Source organism: Triplophysa rosa, linkage group LG2 (assembly GCF_024868665.1).
Source record: "Triplophysa rosa linkage group LG2, Trosa_1v2, whole genome shotgun sequence".
Taxonomy (NCBI): Eukaryota; Metazoa; Chordata; class Actinopteri; order Cypriniformes; family Nemacheilidae; genus Triplophysa; species Triplophysa rosa.
In genome coordinates, this window is record NC_079891.1 from 12,057,195 (window position 1) to 12,082,568 (window position 25,374).

Consider the following 25,374-nt stretch of genomic DNA (forward strand, 5'->3'; position numbering starts at 1 on the left):
TGTATACATGTATATAACACTACCTCTGCTTACAACATTATCCATTTGCACAAGTGTACATACAATCTGTTAATTTGTATATTCTTACTACCCTGTACAATGTCTCTTATATGTTATTATCCCCCATTTTCAGTACAATAGTCTTTTATTTTATATATGCATATTTTAGAATCTTTTAGACTGTAAATCTTATTATATTTGTATTGTCATTGTGTTGAATGTCTGTACTAGAAGCTTCCAACACCAAAGAAAATTCCTTTTATCCTTTTATGAGGATATAATTTTATTTTACGCACGTGAATTGTTTTTTGTGAATGTATATATATATAATTTGTGCATGTGAATTAGGTTTTATGCACGCGAAACTCGCTATGCAAGTGTACATCGTGTTTTATATGTGAATAATTAATTAAACTAAAATCGCTCCATAAGAAAGCTCTTCTGAATCTGAATATTTTGTGTAATATTTTTACCATTATTTTTTATGTGCATATCCGTGTCATTTTTTACAGTGTACTCAACTCTCAACTCAACTTTATTTATATAGCGCTTTTTACAATTTTCATTGTTACAAAGCAGCTGTACATAAGACATATTGACTATAAGCAAACCAATTAAAGTTGAACCTGCAAAAACAATAAAAAGGTGAAAACAAAGAAGACAGACATACCCACATACAAAACACTCAACACACACAATATGCACACGTATTAACACACATACACACACACAGACACACACACATGGACGCGCACGCACACACAAAGACACGCACACACACACACACACACATGGACGCGCACGCACACACAAAGACACACACGCACACACAAACACACGCACAGAGCACACATTTAAGATAAAGGAGAGAGAAGCACAGGTCAAATATAACAGACTATAAATTCCTATATGCAATATTAATTAAGTAAAACTTTAAAATTCTAAAGCAGCCCCTCTGGCCAGGCAGATGCAAAACAGTATGCAAATGGTGGCGAGGAACCCAAAACTCTAATCGAGAAAAAAAACCTCAGGAGAACCCAGGCCCAACCAGGGGATTCCAGTTCCCCTCTGGCAAAAGTTGCTGCCTCTGCACAAGCTCCAGAGAGCTTGCACAAGGCTAAATAAAATAAATAAACTTACTAATAAGTTAAATTATAGTTTAAGATTATCATTAATAATCTAATAGCATTTGAAATTTTGTGGTGAGGACGTGTCAGGTGACCGCGTCCTTCTTTATCCAGCTCTATCATCTCAGCTCTTGTCAGGTCGCCGCTTCCCATTCTCCGCTCTACCATCAGGTCGGGCCATGAAGACGTGTCAGGTGACCGCGTCCTTCTTTATCCAGCTCTATCATCTCAGCTCTTGTCAGGTTGCGGCTTCCCATTCTCCGCTCTACCATCAGGTCAGGCCATGAACTGCATCCTGCTCGCTGTGGTAACCTTGGAACAGTGAGACAAGACTGGCTGAGAGTAGAGTACTGTTCTGCACTCTTTGATGCAACAAGTACATCAGTTGTGTTTTTGGTTCCGGTTGATCTAACTAGTGCAGCCTAAACCCTCAGAAGATTTATATTATGGAAGTTTAGTGTATGCAAGATTAAAAAGATGCATCTTTAGTCTACATTTAAACTGACAGAGTGTGTCTGCCTCCCGGACAGTGCAGGGAAGACTATTCCAAAGTTTAGGCGCTAGATGGGAGAAGGATCTACCACCTGCACTTGATTTTGAAATTCTAGGTATTACCAACTGACAGGACGCCTGAGAGCATAGTGCACATGAAGGACTGTAATACAAAAGGAGTTCATTCAAGTACTCGAGCTGCTGTGTTTTGGACCAGTTGGAGTTTTCGTGATAAGCCTGCAGGACAACCACCTAACAGTGCATTACAGTAATCTAGTCTCGATGAATTCATGAATGCATGAATTAACTTCTCTGCATCTGACATTGACAGCACGTAGTTTAGATATATTCTTAATATGGAAAAATGCAATTTTATAGGTGTTGGCGACGTGGCTCTCAAATGACAGATTACTATCAAATAGAATGCCAAGATTCTTTGCTGACGACGAGGGTTTTATGGAACATCCGTCAATAGTTAAGCAGTAACTATTGGCGTTACCATTGTACTTTTTCCTATGGTAGTCAATGGGGTCCAAGAACTGTTTGGTTACAAGCATTGTCTCTGTGTTCAACCAAACAAAGAAATTGACACAGGTTTGTAACGTCTAGAGAGTGAGTAATTTACAACAAAAATTTCATTTTTGGCTGAACTATCCCTTAAGTGATGATTATGTCACAGACAGAAAGCTAAGCAGAACATACAATTATATTGATTAAAATACAGTATATTTGAATATGAAAAATTTGAAGTCAAAAACCCAAAAAACTTTCTTCTTCAGCACTCATAATATCATGAAACCCTGGAAAGACATTTTTCCTCAAGATGCTAATTAAAACCTGTGCACTACAACTCCTGGAATTTGTGTAGCAGTTGGGCAGTTGAAACCATTTTCACAAGTGCTTTCCAGTTTTGTGTGCCAGATGCATCTGATGTTCAGTAAACAAACTCTGGACACCGGTCATTTTGTGGATGTGCTGAGATTTCTATCATGCAACTCATTCTTACTATTAGCCTACAGTAAATATGATGCCATTCAGCAAGTGTAACTAGGTGAAGAGAAAACGTTGTGGGTCACGCCATGGCTTGTGTGCTGATATACCATTAACAAAATGTTTATGGAAGATTTTCCAGTCAACACATGAGTCACTCCACAGAGATGCACTCAAAATACATGGCCTTCAGACTGAAACCACACCCTCATGTGGTTTCGTGGCGGGTGAGTCTGGGTTGTGCCTCACGGCTGATCAGGATAGGGCTTTCTGGGGTCTGATTGAGAGGTTGAGGTGGGTGTGTGGGGGTAGCATGGGGGCAGGCCTAAAAACAGATCTTAATATATTTTTTTCATTGTTTATTGCTTACCCACAGCGAGAAACTGTAAGCAATGGAATGCCCATCGCCATTTGCCCTCTAGTGGGTGTAAGGTTTGGATGTATCCTCCAAGGTGCCAACCCCTCCCCAAGTCGAAATCTTACTGCAGCTTTTGGCATACAAACATATGTGACAGCTGTCAGTTTGTCAGAACTATGAAAGAAAAAGTAAAAAGCAGTGCTCGCGGGTTTTGACAGAACACCAAGAGGTTAAGGCGGTCAAAGGTCAACAAACTGGAAAACAAGTGCTTTCTTTATAATTTTGTTTTCTTTTTTTCAAATGGGAGGGACGCAGAGAGGCTTGCGGATAGTTGCAAGGAGGGGGTGAAGCACTCAGCTGGATATCTTCTGTGGGGATGGCAGGGATTTCGACAAGCTTTGTTAGCTGTCAAGTGTCATCTTTATTAGTCAGCTGGGTGAGTCAGAGCTCAGATAAGGGTTAGCGGAGCCACCTGCGGGAGCTGCCGTTCATTACCGCCGGCCGCTGAGGTGTCACACTCTCTATCTATTATTTATGCTCTTTGCATTTGCACTGCCACATTTCAGTGCCGTCAGACTGAGGACATACTGCATATATTTGGAGAAAAAAAAAACATATTCGGGAATACAGTCTTGCTGGATTTACCACTGTTCTGATTATTAAAAACATTGAATAATTAGTTTAATAAATAAAATCAATCAAAGCCATCAAAAACTACATGACTTCAAACATACAGTTGGAGCACAGTAAACAAGTCATAATGACCGCTTCATGATACTTCATGGTTCTTTTGTGTTCTTTTTTTAAACATCTTTGAAACTCATTTGCTGTAATTGCATGGTAAAGAAGAGCAAACATAACAATTGTGTTAGGAAGTTTCCTTTCGTGTTCCACAGAAGAATAAAAGTTATTTAGGTTTGAAATAAGACCTATATAAAAATAATCCTGTTATGTTGATTATTGAATTTTTAGGTAAAATAATCCTTACCCTGTACCTTAATATATAATCTCTGGGTAGCAGTTTTGATTTCAGTTTGGTGAAGTAATTCTTATAAACAACAAAAAATAAACAAATGCATCCACTTATGAGCACAAATACATGATACACAAACATTATTTATTTATTTCATACTTCATACATGCAAAATAATGTATAATTAATTACACTGCAATGCAGTTTTTTTTGTTTGTTTGTTATTGTTTTCATAGAATGTATTCCTTTATTGTGATCATTCCTTTCAGGGTAGCACAATACGTTTTGTCTTTTGGGAATACAGGGTTGAACGAGGAAGAAAAAACATCAAACATGGATCACACACCTCCAAACCAAACATGCAAACATTCCCAAACAAAGATGCACATAGGTACACACATACACATGTATCCAATCATTCACATGCCTGTCTTCAGCAGCTTCTGCTTTGAGTTATAAGAACAGGAGCAATGACAACAAGAACGCCAGGGATGAGACACCACGGTGTCTTCCTGACTTGAATTACAGTGTGAAAGTATCATCACTTGAATAAACGCAAGGCTGGTTCCATGTTTCCACACAAACAAGAAGACCTCTTTGCTTTTCCCCCGAGGTCTTGCCACGTCAGAAGAAAATAATTGACGAGTTCCCTGATGTGAAGGCCACCTCAGTCAGAGAGAGAAAACGGTGAGACTGACTTGGAGCTATAAGAGTGTGGTGAAAATTCTGGCTTTCATGGAGCACAATAATTACTTTAATGAGACATCAACTTTGAAGAACATTACTCAATTCTGTGTTGCTTACTGTCTTGGAGATCAGTGTCTTACATATAATCTTTGCATTTATATTTTTGAGACATATTCATTCATTATCCAAACGTTTTGACCGGAAACCATGGATTTTGTCATTTCAACTGGCAGTCTGTACACATTTTAAACTTAATTATAACTTCAAAGATAAAATTAAAATGAATATTTATGTTGTAAATAATATGGATATTAATATCATTTAAAACAGCTTTAGGGGGTGGTTTCCCAGACAGCATTTAATCCAAGTCCCAGACTAATTTAAAGGGATAGTTCACCCAAAATTAAAATTCTGTCATCATTTACTCACCCTCAGGTTGTTCCAACCAAACAGATCTCATCCCCCATTGACTCCTATAGTATAGAAAGTATAACTTACTTTAGCCATTGTTGACTTATATTTTAGAAACCACAGTATAAGTGAGGAAAAATATGGTCAAGAAAAAAAGAAAATCTGTGTAATCATATCAGTGGCTCATACATTTTTTGCTACATATTCTTCTAGATGGGTATATAATATCTTATGCTTAGATAATACAAAAAGGTGTTGTATTGATCCTTGACACTTTGTTGAAGAACCATTTACATTTGATTTAACAACAATTAATACAGCTGGAAAAAGAATTTCAGGGCAATTCAATGCAATTAATGGTAAAAAAAAGAAGAAAAAAGACTAGGCTTTTTGTTTGATATCATATTTGAAAGTGAATTTGAAAAACAGTGAGAACTAAATGCCTATCTCTGAGCAATGACTAGTGTTCCTACAATAACAGCATTAGGAGCACTGGGCTGCCTTTAAGTGCTGCCAAACACTGGCTATAAATACAAAAAATAGGCCGATCTGGTTGTCTGTGTCAACATTTGGAGAAATTTTAAAGTTGTTACTCTAACTGTTAACGGCTGTGCATATAGAATGTTGCTTGTTTCACAAATGGATGGAGAATCTTCGCCATTTGAGAAAACTTTTCACAACAGCCCTCCTGAGACAGAAGTATGAATATGCCATTAATCACTTTTATTACACAGCTCTGTGGAATACCTGATTCTGATCAAATGTGGTTTTCTGCAGTGAAATATTTTTTACATAATATGGTCTTGTGTGTAACCCCCTCGTGGTGTCCTGATCACCCTATTGGGATTTATGCTAAAATAACCGGCTGACTGTTAGGATTACATTTTTTTAGCTCACAGGGAAATAAATAACACTATTATTTTTTAACACTAAAATTATTATTGTGCTGTACTCAACTATTTTTATTTGGAATAACTTTAATTAAAACTGTAAAGTACACTTAAAATAAAATGTAATATTACAATTTTTGAAAGTAAAATTCTAAAAACAAATAAACATAATAATTTATAATAAAACAATATGTAAAAACAAAATGTGCTCTATAATGCTCTCTTTTGGGATCATTCCAGAGCATGTTGCGTTGCATCCATTGCGTCTAGTTTTACACTGGGCAAAATGTATCTAATAATTTAATTAAAAATATGAGATTGCAACCTGCTTTTGGTTCAAATGAACGCCGGTGCACCTGTGGAGAGGGCAGAAGAGCATGGAAAGTTACTGGCCTAATGATAGATGGTCTTTCGCGATTAGGAGAGCAGGGGTCAGTGGGACTGCAGAGGTTTCGTAACCAAATGTATTTATGACTTGAGGCCAGAGGCCCCGATATGTATATATACACACAGACACCTTCAAACACTCAAACACGTATTCACACAGTGACACACAGCACAAACACTCATCCTTATTATCGGCACCCTGCATGGAATCACGTGGCCCACTTTTTGCCCAAGACCGGCCTCTCAGGTTAGGAGTCACTCTCCTCACTGAGTGCTCCAGTGTTAGTCCGATGACCACATGGTCCAGTCAGGTCGGGGTGACCAGGCCAGCGGTACTGCCTTTAGAATGGTCCAGTTTTCTGGTACCGGGTAGCAGCGGGGCAGAGCGAGGCGGTTTTGTGTATTTTCAGTATGTATTCATTACCAAGTCAAAGGGTTGCAGTTGGGCTACGCGATTGTGGCGCCAGTGTGCGATTGTGGCAAGACGGCCTGACCACTCTGAAATCACTGAGCTAACAGGCACTGGGGCGGTGGCGCGGCAGACGGAGCAGACCAAGTTTACACTCGCCACTGAGCTCACACACCTTATAATGATAGATCATTGCAGGCAAAAAACCAAGCAACCCACCCACAGCAAATGTTTGTGAAGAAAGAAGTGAGAGCATGCGTCGAGCTGCCAAAAGAGTAGGCTGCTATGTTCTAGCACAAACTGACAAACTTCAAAACAAGACAAGCCACCTCGCCATCCTCAGAACAAAACTCCTACACAAATTGAGTGGGGAGATTGAGGGAGAAAGTGAGAGACACGCACACACAAAATGGAAGGGAAAGATCTAGAGAAAACGGCTTTGTAAGTTTCTCAAACATGCAACAGAGTCTGTTCTTTGATGGCTGAGGGTGTTTGATACCAGATCAACTTTGCTCTTCTTCCACCTTTGGCGCCATAACGCTTCTGTCATACTACAGAGTTTTTGCCGTTCCACACCAGAAAGATTGGCGCATAAGTTCATCCCCTGCCTGGAACATACTGAAAATGCCCTAAAGGGAAGGTAAACGGCTTGTAGGGTTCAGCAGCGAATAAAAGCCCTCTCATCTTTAAGCTGCAAACAGACCGACAAAAATCAATGCGGAGATGGTTTGTCAAGTTTTGCAAGAGAAACATTCGCAAGAAATCCCTTGGTAATAGGCAGTGCTGTAGCGCTTTGGCAAAAGCCATGTAATTTTGCTCCAGCCATAAAATCTGCTCAAGGTGCAGATTTGTTTCTCTCAAAACACTATACGTATGGTGCCTCACTGTGCCTTTGTTATAAAAGTTGTCTTGTGAAGGCCAGTTCCTTTTTTAAGATAATCAGGCTTCTTAGAAAACAAGCCTGCAGCAGTGCTACCTCAGAGAGGGAACTTGGTCATGTCTCATTGGTTTCTTGGTACAGGGTGGGTCAGAACAGCACAGAGAGGGTGAGGGCACACAGGGAGAGGGAAGCAGGGAGGAGGGAGCCAAGGGCAATGCCCTGGATCCTCTGTAGGGGGCAGTCTTTCCTTTAATCATCTGTGCAGGATGGCCCTTAGGGTCTGTAGTGGAGCTCAACCGGCCAGTGAGACTGGAGGCAGTAAAGAGGGTAAAACAGTAGGAAATAATACATAGTTATTCAGTCCTGCCCATTTTGTTCTGTGCAAAGAACGAGAATTGCAATATTGTGTGCATATTACTTTAGGATTATTTTTATTAGAATAATTGTACATCATACGTATAGAGTTTCCTTTGGATTTTTTTTTTCATTATTATCGCCCAGCTCATAAACGTGAATGCACTAACGCCTTACAAACATTACCATATGCTTTTCTTTTTGCTCAAGTCAAGTCTCGAAGATACTCTGTGATGATTCCACCATCAAAAAAATTAACAGGAAAAATACATGGATAAAATAATCATAAAGAACTTTGAAAAGTCCACAAGAGAATGAAGTACAGTAGACATAAGTAGCTAGACATAGATAACAATGGGTCAGATTAGGGCTGTGCCGATAAACGATATCATATCGAATCGCGATAGAATGTATTTCAAAAACGATGATAAGCTATTGGCATTTTGACTCGATATGGATTAATCTTACAGTCTAACAGAACGCAGAAATAAACACAACAACAGTCAGTCAGCGTGCAGCTTTTATCATGCGCGTCAAAGTACAAAGTCCATTTCATACTGCACTTGGCAAAGAAAACTCGACATGAGGAGGAAAACATTACTGGAAGCGGAAACAAAGGTGAAACTAACCTCGAGTTGTCATCACGCGGATTATGAAGTGTCTTGTTTTTTTTCGCAATCGCCGGTTAAACAAAACAAACTTGAGGCGCAATTGCAAGCGAGTTACTTCGAAACTCAAGCACAAACGTTTTTATATCCATCGTTAACATATCTGTTAACATGAGCTGGTGCATATGAAACAAACCAGCGCTGCCCTGTACAGATTAGAGATGTAATGAAGTGAGTTTGTGTGCACATTAAAATATTGAACCTTGTATGTAAGATGCTTGCATGATTAAAGAAATGTACTACAGTTTATGTGAGATGTCTTTTTGAAAGACTAAGGTTCACTGAATGCATTGAATGAATCCCACTACTCGAGCAAGACATTATTGCAGCGTTATGTATGTGCACAGGTGCTGAGCCAATAGCGTTCGAATGTACACACTAACGGAGCCCTTTCATTGGTTGAATGTACTGAATGAACACTCCATTTACTTAACGAGTCAATACACTCAATGCATGGAGTGCTGGCTACGTATTTCCGGTAAAGTCTCAGGGGGCGGGAAAGCTTCCGGGTTGTATTCACCCATAGCAAATGTGCTTTACCAGCACTCGTTTTGGGGGGAATTAACGTGTAATATAGATTAGTGAAATACATCGTATTGTTAAAATACTATATATTAAACATGTAATGGTGCTATAATGCAAAACTTTAGTTTAGCCGTGACCTGCAGCGTTTAAATACACACGTGACTGTGGTTCCGTCAGGCATGGCTGTGTCCCATTTTATGAAGCTTCACAGAGATTTAATAATGTTCCAAGCATGGATTTACTTTATTACACGTAAGGATTTAAACCTTAACTGGTACTACAGTTTGTTGTCATCACGTTCAGAGTGCAGATGTGATTGAGCCACAGCACGTCAGCTACTGATGATCATATGGTCTATTGGTGAAAGCGCTAGCGTTAGCTAATGTTAAAGAATAAACGTAACACTGGATACATTAATTTGGTTTTATTTGTACAAATTGAAATAAAAATAACGTAAATATATAAGCTACTTATGACATTTCTGTACTGTACGTAATATGCATTATATGTGCTTGTGCAGTCATCCATATCTTAGTTCTTAGTGTGTACTTTTTTGTGTGTAACTAAAATGTCTTTGTATGCAGCTGTGACATGACAATAAAGATATTATATTTTCAAAATGTGATCCATTAATGTAAGCTTGTATATAATAGGTAAAATGCAAATACAAAAATTATTAAATACGTCAAAAAATTTACAATTGGAATATTGTAAAGTAATAATAATTGGGGGCAGTTGTGGCCTAATGGTTAGAGAGTCGGACTCATGACCAGAAGGTTGCCGGTTCGATTCCCAGGGCCGGCGGGTAACAACTGAGGTGCCCTTGAGCAAGGCACCTTACCCCTACTTGCTCCCCGGGCGCTGCAGTGATAGCTGCCCACTGCTCCGGGGGTACGTGTGTTCACCACTTGCTGTGCGTGTGTTCACTACTCTCTGGATGGGTTAAATGCAGAGGTCACATTTTGTTGCCTTGTACTTGTACATGTGCAATGACAATAAATTGAATCTAAATCTAAAAATCTAAAAAAAATCTAAATCTAAAATGAATGGACTATATGAAATTCTCAAAATACAGTATACACAGTAAAAATTCTCACTACTATTTCAAAAGATGTCCCGGTTCTTCTCATGTTACCCCGGCTCTTAACCATTTCTCATATTTCTTGTGGTTAACAGTACGACTTTGTCTGTGATCCTTGGAAAACTTCACAAAATGTAAACAATAAATTGAAGCTTTAGGTCACAGCTATCTTTTGGTGTGTCCTGCTCCTAAACTTTGTGTCTTCTCTGACTTCATCATAATTCTGAAACATGTCGTCCTCTCCCTGATCTCCTGTCATCTGATTCTGACTGGGAGCTGAGAAAATACATATAGCCTAGTATTAATGATTTGATTAATGATATTCGTAACATAACAATGGGAGGTAAGTGAGAACGTTATAATTCATAAAAAAATCAATGTCATCAACTTAAGGTGAATTGTGTAACAAATTAAAAACCGATTCAGTATTTAAACAATATTTCCCTTTCTGTCGGTCGCTCGACGTTGTGTCGAACCGACAGAATGGGGTTTGTCTTGAGAACCTATCATCTTCTGAGTATTTAGAAAAGGCCAATGAAAATTGGCGAATGAAATTTGCATGCCGGGCTCCTCTCCGGATGTCCGGGTATAAGAGGGAAGCCGGCGTGCTCATTCATTCACCTTTTGTTCTTCAGAGCCTACGCATCTGGTGAGCTTCTCTACGATCTGGATGATCTTTCTTTCTGCTGGAATCTACGACGTGGACAGCGGATGGTCCCTTCCTGCAGTGACTCTCCCCTGGGCGTCTCGGCAGTTCCGGAGGTGTTCGAGCAAATTTCCTTTTCTAAAAGAGCAAATTTCTCCAGCGTGGCTTGTCCCGCTGTTCTCATGGGTGCAACACACTCATCGAGGAGGGGGACGGACACAATGCCTGCTTCCAATACGCTGGGGCAGACGTTGTGGATACGTCCTGCCCGCACTGCGGGTGGTGACGATTCAGACGTTGCGTCACAGGTGGCTGTGTTCCCACGGGACTCAGCCACCACCTCGTTTGCTCCCCGTTCCGTGGCGGCAGGACTACGGCCCTGCCGTCCGCTATGGCAAGCAGCGAGGGTGATATGAGGATTACTGTGAGCGATAATCCGCCAGCCACGGCTCACGGACCGTTCACACCTCGTTTCGCTCGTCTGACCATTCCCCCAAAAAGACGGTCCGCCATCTTATTCCTCAATCACGTATTGGGACACGATGCGTGATGATGAGAGGTCTCTTGCAGAATCGGGGGGTGACGTACTGCCATCCGACTCCGACGATTCTTCGGGCTCCCTCCCTCGGGGGGTCGAGCCCAGGAAAAAGCGGATGTCGAGATGTCGGCCATGCTTTCCCGGGCCGCCGTGAGTGTTGGGTTGCAGTGCCCGCACTGCCTCTCCCGGCGTTCGCGGCTGGCTACATGGCGCCTCGGGTTTGAGCGCGGCTCCAAGCCGTGCCCGCCCCCAGTGCCGTGTTTACCGGAAGTGCATGAGGAACTTTGCAAGACCTGGAACGCCCCTTCCGGCACGTTTCACGTCAAACAAAGTTCTGTCACCCTCTCTTCCCTCGAGGTTGAGACAGCTGGAGGATGCGTCGGTGTCCCCAGGTGGAGTTTCCGCCGCGGTGCACTCGTGCCCGTAGGTGGCGGCCACCTGGGGGGGCTCGACCTAGACTCCCGTCCAAAGCATGTGGTGTCTCTGCATCTCTGGTGTCGAGAGCTTACATTGCGGCGGACCAGGCTGCCTTCTCTCTCCACGCTATGGCTCCTGCCAGGCCAGGGCGTTGAGAGAGCTCCACGAGGGTAAGACTGACCCAGCGCTTATGCAGGAACTCCGCGCCATCACCGACCTCGCTCTACGGGTGACCAAGGTGACCACGGGGGCTCTGGGTCGGACGATGTCCACACTTGTGGTCCATGAGGAACTCCTCTGGACGATACTTGCGCAGATGAGTAACGCTGAGAAGGTCCACTTTCTCGACGTACCCGTCTCGCAAGGGGGGGCTGGTTGGTGTTACTGTGGAGGGTTCTCGACAGTAAAAAGCAGTCCTCCGTGCCGCAACTCGGCCGCCTCGGCCGTCGAGTCCCGTGCACTGTCTGCTTCCCAGCAGCCCTGGTCCTCTTCAACGCCCTCCAGTGACCTGGAGGAGACAGCGAAGAGGAGACCATCGCCCCATCAGCAGCCGTGGGCAGCGGCTGTCATAGGATCACCTCAGGGGGATCGAGGCTACCATTGGGCCCGACCCCAGCCACAGCGCTGGTAGGTCGGATAGGGACGGTTCCTGCCCCGTCCCTCCATCTGCTGGCCCCCTCCGGGGGGCTAGCGCCCACTTTCTCTCAAAAAGGAGAGTTTCCTCTCTCTCTGGGTTACCTCAGCCGCTCTCACCCTCTGCACGACGGTGAACGGCAAACTCGACGTTGCGTCATGGCAAAGCGCAATGTCGAGTATAAACACCAGCCCTCAGCACTCTCAGTCAGACGCCAGGCAGGAAATATGGCAGAGCCGATCTCCTCCCCGGGGGGCCTCCCCTGGCAAGGAATCCGTACTGCTAGCCATCGAACCACCCTCCGCGGGGGCGATGAAGCAGATCAACCTCTAGTCTCCTGTCACAGTTCTGGGAGCTCCCAGACTGTCAGGCGGGCTGAGGAAGATGATCCGTCTCGGCTACGCGATTCAGTCGCTACACGTCCGCCCAAGTTCCGGGACGTCCTTTTACCTCAGGCAGAGGCAGGGATGCCCCCGTACGTCGGGCGGAGGTCGCCTCCCTTCTGGTGAAGGGAGCGATCAAGCCCGTCCCTCCGGCCGAGGTGTTCAGCGGGTTTTACAGCCCGTACTTCATTGTCCCTAAGAAAGGCGGAGGGTTGCGCCCTATCTTGGGTCTGTGTGTTCTGAACAGGCACCTACACTAGCTGCCTTTCAAGATGGTCACGCAGAAGTGCATCCTGGCGTCCATCAGGCGTCAGGACTGGTTCATGGCAATCGACCTGAAGGACCCGTACTTTCATGTCTCGATCCTCCCTCGACTTTGGCCGTTCCGACGGTTCACGTTCGAGGGACGGGCATATCAGTACAGGGTCCTCCCCTTCGGTCTGTCCCTGTCTCCACGAGTCTTTACGAAGGTCGTGGAAGCCGCCCTCCTTCCCCGTTGGGAAGGAGGTGTACGGGTACTAACTATCTCGACGACTGGCTCAAGTTTGGGCACACTCTCGAGATCTGTGGTGTACACACAGGGACCTGGTGCTCCGGCACCTAGATCGGTGGGGCCACAGGTCAACTGAGATAAGAGCAAGCTCTCCCCGGTGCAGAGCATCCTCTTTCTCGGTATGGAACTCGACTCTGTCCTCACGGGGGGCCCCGCTCACCCCCAGGGGGGGCGCGAGGACCAGCGCGCCCGGTCAGTGTTGAACTGCCTGAGATCAGACAGTCAGCGGTCCCCCTGTAACAGGAGGCTCCTGGGATTCATGGCATCCTCGGCGGGGGGGGCCCCCCCTCGGGTCGATGCATATACGACCGCTCCAACACTGGCGGCAGAGTCAAGTTCCTTGGAGAGCGTGGCACACCGGCAGCAGGCGTTGGTCACACGCTTTTCTGCCGACACACCCTAAGGGGTGCCGTGTGCAACGGGCAAGCAGTGTCGGGGCGGTGGACGGGCCCCCTCCTGCGTTGGCATTCAACTGCCTAGAGTTGTGGGTTGTGCTACTTGCATTGAGGGACTTCCTGTAGTGCAGGGAAGCACGTGCTGGTCCGGTTGGACAGCATAGCTGCTGTGGCGTATTCTTCACTCACAACAGCTAACATGACTCGCCCGACGCCTCCTCCTCTGGAGTCAGCAGGTGATCAGCTCCCTGCGAGCCACACACATCCCAGGCGTCCTGAACCAGACAGCCGATGGGCTCTCTCGTCAGTTGACGCCTTGCGGAGAGTGGCGACTCCCTCCCTGCGCAGCTGGCTCATTTGGGGGCAGTTTGGCCAGGCACAGGTGGTCCTGTTGCCTCCCCGAACTCCTCCCATTGTCCGCTTGGGTACTCCCTGTCCGAGGACCCTCGGCACGGATGCCCTTGCGCACAGCTGGCCGCGGGACAAGCGGAAGTACGCTTCCCCCCAGTGAGCCTCATTGCACAGGGCCTGTGCAAGGCCAGGGAAGAGGAGCATCAAGTGGTACTAGTTACGCCCCTTCGGCCTAACCAGGACTTGGTTCTCGGAGCTGAGGCTCTGACAACAACTCCCCCCTGGCCGCTCCCCCTGGCGAACAGCTTCCCCAGGGGAAGGGGCACGTTACGGCATCCCAGGCAAAACCTGGACTCCATGTCTGGACGGGACGAGGAGATCCTGAGTGACCCACCCCCAGTCCGGTTGGGACGTCACACAGGCTAAGGGCTTCGGCCACTGGGAGGCTATACGCCCATAGGTGGCGCCTCTTCTCGTCCTGGTGCTCTTCTCACCGAGAAGACCCGCGGAGTTGCTCAGTCGGGTACAAGCTGTCCCGTCCTCAAGAGAGCGGGGGAGTAACCTCTCCCCCTCCACACTGGGAATGTATGTAGCCGCTACGGCCGCTCATCATGACCCAAGTGCTGGGTAGCCTCTGGGACAGCACGGCCTGGTCATTAGGTTCCTAAGGGGCGCGAGAGGGTGACCACCTTTCCGCGCTCCGTACCCTCTTGCGACCTAGGTGGCGGGCCTCAAGAGGCCCCGCTCCCTTCGAGCCTTTCGGGGTTACCGCTCTTTCTCAGTCTTGATAAAGACGGTGTTCCCCATTGCGCTCACCTCCAAGAGGGTAGGGGATCTACAAGAACTCTCCGTGTCTGCAGATTGCCTAGAACTCGGGGCCGGGATTCTCACGTTATCTTGAGACCCCGCCCCGGCTACGTGCCCAAGGTTCCCACCACTCTCCCGAGAGACCAGGTGGTGAACCTGCAGGCGCTCCCCACCGGGGAGGAAGACCCAACCTATCTGTGCTTGTCCAGTACGCGCACGGCGCCTCTGCTTGGACCGCACGCAGAGCCCAGAAGCTCTGAGCAGCTCTTTGTCTGTTTCGGAGGTCAGCAGGAGGGCTGTCTCCAAACAGAGGCTGGCGCACTGGATCGTGGATGCCCTCGTTAGGGCATACCGATCTTTTTTTCCTACCCGTTGGGCGTGAGGCACACCCCTAGTGGCTGGCTCAGGGCGCCTCTCTGGCAGACATCTGCGGAGCTGCGGGTTGGGCTATGCCTAACAACTCCGTGAGGTTCTAATACCTACGCGCGGAACCGGTGTCAGCCCGCATCCTGGCAAGGTGTGGGACCGGCAGCCGGTAGGGCACACGCCTGCGGAAGCCCTTCCCCCTCCGGGGGGAGCAGTGGCGATCCCGCCTCACTTCTTTCCCCTCGGCATTCCATCCATCACTAAGCACCCTTCCAAAGGACAGGCTGGGCAGAGCAGCCCTGCCCCCTTAGGCCGGGGAACAGTTGAGTTATCTCCCACGTAGCTCTAACCGGACCTAGTGCTCCAGACGTGGTAACCCCCCCTCCGTGGGCTGTTCCGTCTGATGTATCCTCACCTTGCGGTTAACTCCTGCAGTCCGCACATTCCTCCCATGAGTTCTCCCCTGATGGTGAGACCATGTGGTGTCTCCACTAATTCCTCCCTACGGTAGGTAGTGGCCTCTGCAGCGTTTTTCCCCCCCAGGGGGGAATAATGCTTACCCAGTGGCCCGTACGGTGCCGGGCGGCTTCTCGCCATTTAGAGAATCAGGCCTCCGCCCGTGAAGGCCGGCGTTAGGGGGCTTCCCAACTTTTTGTGGAAAGCTCTGGGTCCCCCTTCCTCTCCACTGGAAGGTCATAATTTTGCGCTAGCGTGTTCGTCTGACTCGCCCAGGCCAGTCAACGTCGCTCCGCAGAGATTGTGACGCGGCTCAGTGCTGTGGCGTCTTCCATAGGAACCCCATTCTGTCGGTTCGACACAACGTCGAGAGACCGACAGAAAGGGAACGTCTTGGTTACGGATGTAACCTCGGTTCCCTGATGGAGGGAACGAGACGTTGTGTCCCTCATGCCACAACACTGGCCGCCCACCCCAGCGGTCGGGGGAGGATGCTTAGGCTCCTCAGACCAAAGGTGAATGAATGAGCACGCCGGCTTCCCTCTTATACCCGGACATCCGGGGAGGAGCCCGGCATGCAAATTTCATTCGCCAATTTTCATTGGCCTTTTCTAAATACTCAGAAGATGATAGGTTCTCAAGACAAACCCCATTCTGTCGGTTCGACACAACGTCTCGTTCCCTCCATCAGGGAACCGAGGTTACATCCGTAACCAAGACGTTATACCCTTTAAAAACCAAGCGATGTCTGTTTCTTTACAGCAAACCTGCATATTAGAGCCATATGACAGATGTGTCTTACCGGGAACTGTGTTATTGATATCTGGTCAGACTCATACAAATTTGTTGTTTAAAGGTAAAGATATTTAAGGGCTGAAAATCGTTGATAAACTCGGTGTAAAGATGATGTCATTCAGTGTTATCCAGCCTTAACGTTACGTGCTACGTGCTAATAGCAATAGCGTCCACATGTATTTTTAAACGGATAGTTTAAAGTAGCCTACTTCTTTACTTGACAGGGGAGCAGCTGACAGTATCACAATGCTGACGAACATCATTTATTGTAATCCGGCGAACTTTGTGTAAGCAACGAGTACAAATATTCATCTTCTCCTCTGTCATGTTCACAACTCTAGGTAGAGATGAATGGCTTCCAGTGGGGCAGCGGATGTGTTTTCGCCCCCTGAGTGTAAACGCGGAAGCGGCCGTGCATTGAGTGCATTGAGTCAAAATGAGACTGAATGAACTGGTACATGTTGTTTATGGCCTAATATCCTCTGTGTTGCAACAGTGCATTAATTTAATTGAATTTTAACTGGTTAAAGGTTAACTTTAGTTAATAAACTGTATTTAAAATAGATTCTTTTAACACCGTTTTTTAATTAAATACGTATATATCGAAATAAATATCGTTATCAATCAATATAGAAAAAAACTATCGAGTTGACTTTTTTGCCATATCGCCCAGCCCTAGGTCAGATGTATAAAGTTACATATGATTATTTTTTGTTTGATAATAAATTGCATAAATGTGTTCATACAAAGCATATTTTCCTTGAGAAGAATACATTTAAATTGATGTTATTATTTTGTGTTTGCTAATAAACTATATTGCATAAAAAATACCCCTTACAACCTAATCCAAATCCCCTACATTAGCCCCTAATGTTTTAGGCTCAGCCCCTGACGGTTTTATATCCTAGATACGCCCCTGTTTAGAACCACTCACTGATGCATGTTGTATTTTACTGCTTTCAACTAAGTGAACTGAAAAGTGTGTGGCACTATGCCTGTTTATTTCCGCGCCATTTATTTAATAAATCCAAAACAGCATTTGCGCAGAGGTTGTCAAAATGTATAAAAACAATTTCTCATTAACCCTTATCTAAATAATAATAACAATCAAATATTAATTTTATAAGCTCTAATACTCAAATACAGTAGCCTATTATTGTGAAAACAATTAGTTTTATTTTATTTGCAACATTATTTTCAAACAATGAGAAGGTAAATAGAAACATTTTTATTACAAATGTTTGTAGTTGTTATTTATTTACTTCCTATTTATCTTAATCACAATTAATTTTATATTCAAATAAATGTGAATTATGCTATAAAAAATATTACTTAATTAATTAATTTATTTTGTATAGGAGGGACACAATCTTAAATCTTGCCTAGGGCACCAACAGAGGCTGGGCTGGCCCTGATTTGAACACATTACATGTCATCACATCACATCACATCAAAAACCCCACTGGATGGCACGAGTTTCCCAGGTTTACATGAAGACGCATATCCACAAGAGCATGCACTTTGGATACAGGTACACTGCAGTCATTTATTAAATAAATTAACTTTCCGTATATAAAAAGAATCTTTGACATGCCCTGTGTTTCATATCTGCCCTGTTTGGGGTAGGGAGCTGGCACACCTGGTACTCAAAAGATACATCTCTCAGTGGGAGAATGACATTCTCTCCTTGACTCAGGTTCTTCCTCACTCTGACATGCAGCTAAAAGCACAGAAAAACCAAGTGTCTGCTAATCTAGTGTTGCTAAAAAATAGTATTTTTATGCTTTTGTTGCTGAAGTCACAGCTCAGAGGCTGTCATGATGTTGCTGCCAAGTTTGGTGAGGGGAATAGCATTAGCTGGCATGCAGTTTGAAAACTCTGAAACACCTGTCATTCTGCAAACCTGCAACAGAGAACATTTGGTTGGTCACATAGTTCATATGGAATGTGGATGTTAGATGCCCACACCCATGAAAAAAAACAAGACTGATAATCAAGTGAAGTGTTGAGACTGCTCAGAACATAATGAATGTTCAGGGTGAATTCTTAAGCACCACCCCCTCCAAAACAGACAATAATCTTGTATCATTAGGATTGCTCTATATTCTACTAGCAAAACATTAGTTACCTGCTGGGTGGAACTTGGATATGTGTTACCTAATTAAGGTCGTAACTTAAAAATTTGAAAATTCTTGCTCTAGGAAACAAAACAATTAAAATGGAATAAATGACAAATTAGTTTTTTAATTCAAATAAATCCACTACATATTAAAGCTTGTAATTGTATCGGATTGCTGACAACATATTGTCGTGTTTGCGTGTGTAGTTAGTTAGCCTCATTAAGCGTTGGCCTGTGTGGATGCGTGGGAGTAACGAGCCACGACAAAGAGATCGCTTTATGAGCTTTTACTCCACTTCTTTAACAGGTTGGTTACATCGGTACACTCACCAACAGTACAGTAGTCGATATACACAGTTTGCATGTCAAACCTCACACTGTTCGGTTGTCTCGCTCCGGCACAGGACTGCAGCTTTTCTGACCGTGCGATGAGCATGAGAACAACCTGTAGACTACTCTAGAAACTCCTCTATTCCCGTAACTCGCGCATACTCTCTGACTGACACATTACACAGCCAATAGGAATAGAGACAAGATGAACACAGAGGATAGCTTAAAGGGACCATGCTTTTTTTTTTGCTACACTATCCCCCCGTTTAACAATACTGAGTCCCTTCAGTAAAATGAAAACAGTAATAACCCAACAATTTCTAAACTACAATAAACTGTAAGGAACAATATAAGGCAATAATAAAACATTAACTGTCGTATCTCATGGGCTTCCGTATTTCTCTTCCTTTATTCGTTCTCTTAATTGTCTCTTGTTCTCCTATGTCCGACATTAGTCCACGTCCACTTCTGTTCCTCCTACGTCGCCGAGCTGCCGCTTCCTCTCTGTACCCTGGTTCTCCTGGGGTTCAGGATCAGAAGAAATGGATTCCGTTTCACTGCCCCCCGGGGATGCAGACGGTTCCGGCTCCTGCAGGGGTTCTAGCAGAACGGGGTTGTCAGGGGTATCCTTACTCTTTCGCAGAATCTCACTCCTCTGACGTCTGACCCTCGCTGGAATCATGTCACAGTCATAGGGCTTGAGGCGATCATGATGCATGACTCTCTTTTGCCGTAATCCTTGGACCTCATAAAGTACTGGGCCACAGCAGGCAGATATCACGAAAGGGCCTTTCCATGGTGGCTGGAGTTTTGGGCTCTGTCCTTTTTTCTTAGTACTGTCCCGCATATACACCAAATCTCCAACAATGTACTTCCTCTCCTGAGCTCTGAGATCATAGATCTTCTTTTGTCGTTGTTGGGCTGCATGGAGGTGTTCCCTGGCAACATCATGTTTGTCTCTCAGCCCTTTTTCCAGGTTATACAGAAAATCTGGCACTTCCACACTGCCCGACCTTTGCTCTGCGACACCGGACCATAGATCCTGGGGTTGGTAAACCTCCCTTCCATGCATGAGCCTATTCGTTGTGAATCCAGTGACTGCATGCTGGGAGCTGCTGTACGCGGCTGTAAGGAGCGGAATATGCTCATCCCAGTTTTTCTGATCCTGGTTCACGTAGCACCGAATCATCTGAAGGAGCGTTCGATTGAACCTCTCTACTTGTTTGTTGGAGGCAGGATGATAAGGGGTTGTCCGCTTTTTCTTGATCTGCAGGAGACTACAAACATTTCTGAACAGTGTACTTTCAAAATTTCGACCCTGGTCTGTGTGTAGCTCCAGCGGTGCCCCAAACCTGGAGATGAACTCGTACACTAGTGTTTTAGCCTTTGTTTTCGCCCCTTGGTCCGGCACAGGAAAAGCTTCCACCCATCGAGTGAACTGGTCAATAATGATTAAGACGTACTTGTTTCCTGAACTAGACACAGGAAATGGGCCCAGTATATCGATGTGGATCCGATCCATTGGTGCCCCTGCTTGTTAATTTTGAAGTTTGGCCCTCTTAGTCGGTCCAGCAACTTTGCAAGCATTGCAGTGCCCACACCTCTGTATATGCAAATGTACATCTCCACCCATGCCACACCAGTGGAAACTCTGACGGAGTCGCTCTAAGGTCTTTCCTTCCCCCAAATGACCAGATTGCGGTGGATTATGACAGGCTTGTAACACTTCTTTTTGCATCGAGGCCGGTACTAGCAACAATAGAGAGGGACGGAGTCATCCAGGCCTTTCCCAACGATAATAGAGGACTCCCTGATGAAGTTCAACTTGTGGCCAACACAGCCAGAATTTCCTTACTGCTGGACTTCCCAATGCAATGTCATCCTTTGTTGGAAGAACTCCTGCCTGTTTCCACTCGTGCAGGATGGCTAAATCAGGATCAGCTCTCTGCTCTTGTGCTAGCTTTTCTTTTGGGAAAGCTTCCAGCCAGTTCACCCATGGTGCTCCCAACAACTCTGCAGCTGCCCCCTCTTCCTCACCCCTGCCAGGGTTTGCAAAGCCTCACAATCACTCTGCGCTCCATGGTGATGACAACACTGCCCGAGGCCACGGTTTCCGTGATCAGGTAGGGCTCCAGAACTGCGCAGATACCAGGCTTTGGGTTGTCCACTTCACCCCAGACTAGACATTCACTTTCCGGCGGTAACATTGTCTCCGTCTCTAAGACCACTCGAGCGATGTGATAATCTGCTCCATCACCCCCAATGATCCTAGTGGGGATTAGTTCTTCTTCAATGAACACTCTACCACTTGTATGGATGGTTACGTTTGCGGCTTGCAAAAAATCCAGCCCTAAAAGGACAGGGTCACGTATCTGAGCCACCAATACTTCCCACTCTGTGCACCAGGTGCCAATTTGAAATTTAACTTTCAGTCCACCTTTCGCAGTCATGTCCTTTCCTGATTCCGTATTATGGAGATGTGTCAGCGTTGTAGCTGTCTGCATACTGACAGGAAACTGTTGATACAACGTCTCAGAGATAACTGTTGCTTCAGCTCCCGTGTCCACAACGGCTTGCGTTGGAATGCAGTTTATGGTCACATCCATAAGCAAACTCGTGCCTCTGCTTTTTGCACGCCCCACTTGTGGTGTGGGGGACTGGCTCCTCCAGCTTTCTAGCCCTTTTGAAGTGATACTGTGGTTCTGATCGCTGCTGCCTTGCCTCGAATTTCGTGGCGGGGTTGACTGCCTGACACAGTCCCTGTGGAAATGCCCTTCTTCCCCACAGTTATAGCACAAACCTACTCCAGTGCGGTTGGGGCTTGGCGAATTTGTTCCTGCTCGTAGCCTGCCATCTTGTGTCGGAGACCGCCCTCGCCTCCTGTCCTGGCTTACCTCCTCTGGCTTTCTCGGCTCCCTGGCTGCAAGGTTATCCAGCTTCAATTGTAGCTGCTCCATCTTTTGCATCAGGATGTTAAACTGATCAGCAGACACATAGCTCTTACTCATCTTCTCCATTTGCTCTGTTAGGAATGCCGTCTTCTGTGAGAGAACAGCCACCTGGTCTGCAGTAGCGTAACTCGGACTTTGAACTTTGCGTGAAACTGCTGGGGAATTTATGGACTGTTCCTCATCATCCGCCCAGGAAATACGTCTAGCTCTGCCTTTCACATCAATATCACGGCCCACAGTAGCTCGATAATTGTGCTCATGGGCCTCCACCAATCTTTCAGCCTCCACTAATAAATGGGGATCCTTGTTCATTACCTCATAAGCGACTTCGGCATCCAGGATGTCGAGAGCTTACTCTGCTGCGGGCCAAGCTGTCCCCTCTCTCCACGCTATGGCCATCCTGCAGGCCAAGGTGTTCAGAGAGTTCCACGAGGGTAAGACCGACCCAGCGCTTATGCAGGAACTCCGCGCCATCACCGACCTTGCTCTACGGGTGACCAACGTGACCGCGCGGGCCCTGGGTCGGGCGATGTCCACACATGTGGTCCAGGAGAGACACCTCTGGCCAAACCCAGCAAAGATGGGTTGCGAGAAAGTCCGCTTTCTCGACGCACCCATCTCGCAAGGGGGGGCTGTTTGGTGATACTGCCGAGCCACAGTTCTCGACAGTAAAAGGAGCAGACAGAGGATATCAAGCATATCCTCCCCTGCCGCGACTCGGCCGCCCCCTGGCCGTCGAGATCCAGTGCACCCTCTGCTTTCCAGCAGCCCTGGTCCTCTTCGACACCCAGGTTCTGGTGTCCCCACTCGGCGGCCCCCCGGGAGACGTCGAAGAGGAGACCATCACCCCATCAGCAGCCGCGGCGGAAGCCGTAGCGGCCCTCATGGGAAGACCCGAGGGAGATCGAGAACTCCTTTTGGGCCCGACCCCAGCCATTCCATTGCTGGTTGGTCGATCCGGGACGGTTCCTGCCCCGTCCCAACTACCCAATTCTAAAGGTTTTTCTCTCTCTCTGGGTGTTTATCACAGCCGCTCTCACCCTCTACACGACAGTGTTCGGCAACTTGACGTTGCGTCATGGCGAGGCGCAACATCGAATGTACATTGCAGCCCTCAGCACTCTCAAATCGATGGTGCGTGGAGCTGCATCGCCAGGCAGGCGAACCAGCAGAGCCAGTCTTCTTCCCGGGGGCCCGCCCCCGGCGAGAGACCCGCACTGCCAGCCATCGAACCACCCCCCGGGGGGTTGATGAAGCAGATCGTACCCTTAGTCCCCCTGTCGCAGTCCCTGGGAGTTTGGCTCGAGCTTCCCACACCTGAGGAAGGTGGCTGAGGAGAACGATCCGTCTTGGCTATGCGATTCAGTTTGCCAGAAACCTGCCCAAGTTCCGGGGCATCCTCGCCATCTCGGTCAGAAGCCGGGATGCTCCCGTACTACGGGGTGAGGTCGCCACCCTTCTTGCGAAGGGTGCGATCGAGTCCGTCCCCCTAGCCGAGATGTCCAAGGGGTTTTACAGCCCCTACTTCATCGTCCCCAAAAAAGGCGGGGGGTGCGCCCCATCCTAGATCTGCGTACCCTGAACAGACACCTGCACAAGCTGCCGTTCAGGATGCTCACGTAGAAGCACATGTCAGGATTGGTTCATTGCCAGATGTCAGGATTGGTTCATGGCAATCGACCTAAAGGACGCTTACTTTCATGTCTCGATTCTCCCTCGTCATCGCCCGTTCCTACGGTTCGCTTTTGAGGGTCAGGCATATCAGTACAGAGTCCTCCCCTTCGGTCTGTTTCTGTCTCCACGAGTCTTTACGAAGATCGTGGAAGCCGCTCTCTCTCCCCTCAAGGAGAAGAGTGTGCGGGTACTCTACTATCTCGACGACTGGCTTATCTTGGCACACTCGCGAGATCTGTTGTGTGCACACAGGGACCTGCCTGGATCATTTCAAGCAGTCAGCGTTTCCCCAGAAACTATTTCAGAGGCTCCTGGGACACATGGCATCCTCGGCGGCGGTGATACCACTCGGGTTGATGCACATGAGACCGCTCCAACACTGGCTTCAGAGTCGAGTTCCTCCATCCTCCAGCAGGCGGATGGTGATTACGCCTCTCTGCCGACGCACCCTAACCCCTTGGTCTTCCATGACCTTCATTCGGGCAGGGGTTCCCCTAGGGCAGGTTACGAGGCATGTCGTGGTGAAGATGGACGCCTCCCTGCAGGGTTGGGGTGCAGTGTGCAATGGGCATGCAGTGTCTGGGCTTTGGACGTGCCCCCGCCTGCGCTGGCATATCAATTGCCTAGAGTTGTGGACCGTGATACTCGCACTGAAGAGGCTGCAACCTCTCGTGCAGGGCAAGCACGTGCTGGTCCGGTCGGACAGCACTACGGCAGTAGCGTATATCAATCGTCAGGGTGGCGTTCGCTCACTGCAGTTATCACGACTCGCCCGACGCCTCCTCCGGTGGAGTCAGCAGCTGACCCGCTCCCTGCGTGCCACGTATATCCCAGGCGACCTGAACCAGACAGCCGATGTGCTCTCTCATCAGTCAACACCTCGCGGAGAGTGGTGACTCCACCCCCGCGCAGACCAGCTCATTTGGGTGCAGTTCGGGCAGGCCCAGGTAGACCTGTTCGCCTCCCTCGAAACCACCCATTGCCCGCTTTGGTGCTCTCTGACCGAGGGACCCCTCAGCACGGATGCCCTAGCGCAAAGCTGGCCGCGGGACAAGCGGAAGTACGCCTTCCCCCCAGTGAGCCTCATTGCACAGACCCTGTGCAAGGTCAGGGAAGAGGAGCAGCAAGTGTTACTCGTTGTGCCACACTGGCCCAACCGGACTTGGTTCTCGGAGCTAATGCTCTTGACGACAGCTCCCCCCTGGCCGATTCACCTGACGAAGGACCTGCTTTCCCAGGGGAAGGGCACGTTTTGGCATCCTAGGCCAGACCTCTGGAACCTCCATGTCTGGCCTCTAGACGGGACGCTAGCTACCATTTCTCAGGCTAGGGCACCTGCCACTAGGCGACTGTACGCCTGCAAGTGGCGCCTCTTCTCGACCTGGTGTGCTTCTCGAGGAGAAGACCCACGGAGTTGTGCGATCGGGTCCGTGCTGTCCTTCCTACAAGAGAGACTCGAGTCTAACCTCTCCCCCTCCACACTGGAAGTGTATGTAGCCGCGTTTGCCGCGATGAGCGTACATTGCCGCTCATCACAACTCAGTTGCTGGGAAGTCTCTAGGGCAGCATGACCTGGTCATTAGGTTCCTAAAGGGCGCTATGAGGCGCAATCTGCCTCGTCCGCGCTCTATACCCTCTTGGGACCTGGATGTAGCCCTGACAGGTCTCACCAGGCCCCCCTTCGAGCCCCTAGGTGATGCCGCTCTTCCTCATCTCACGATGAAGAT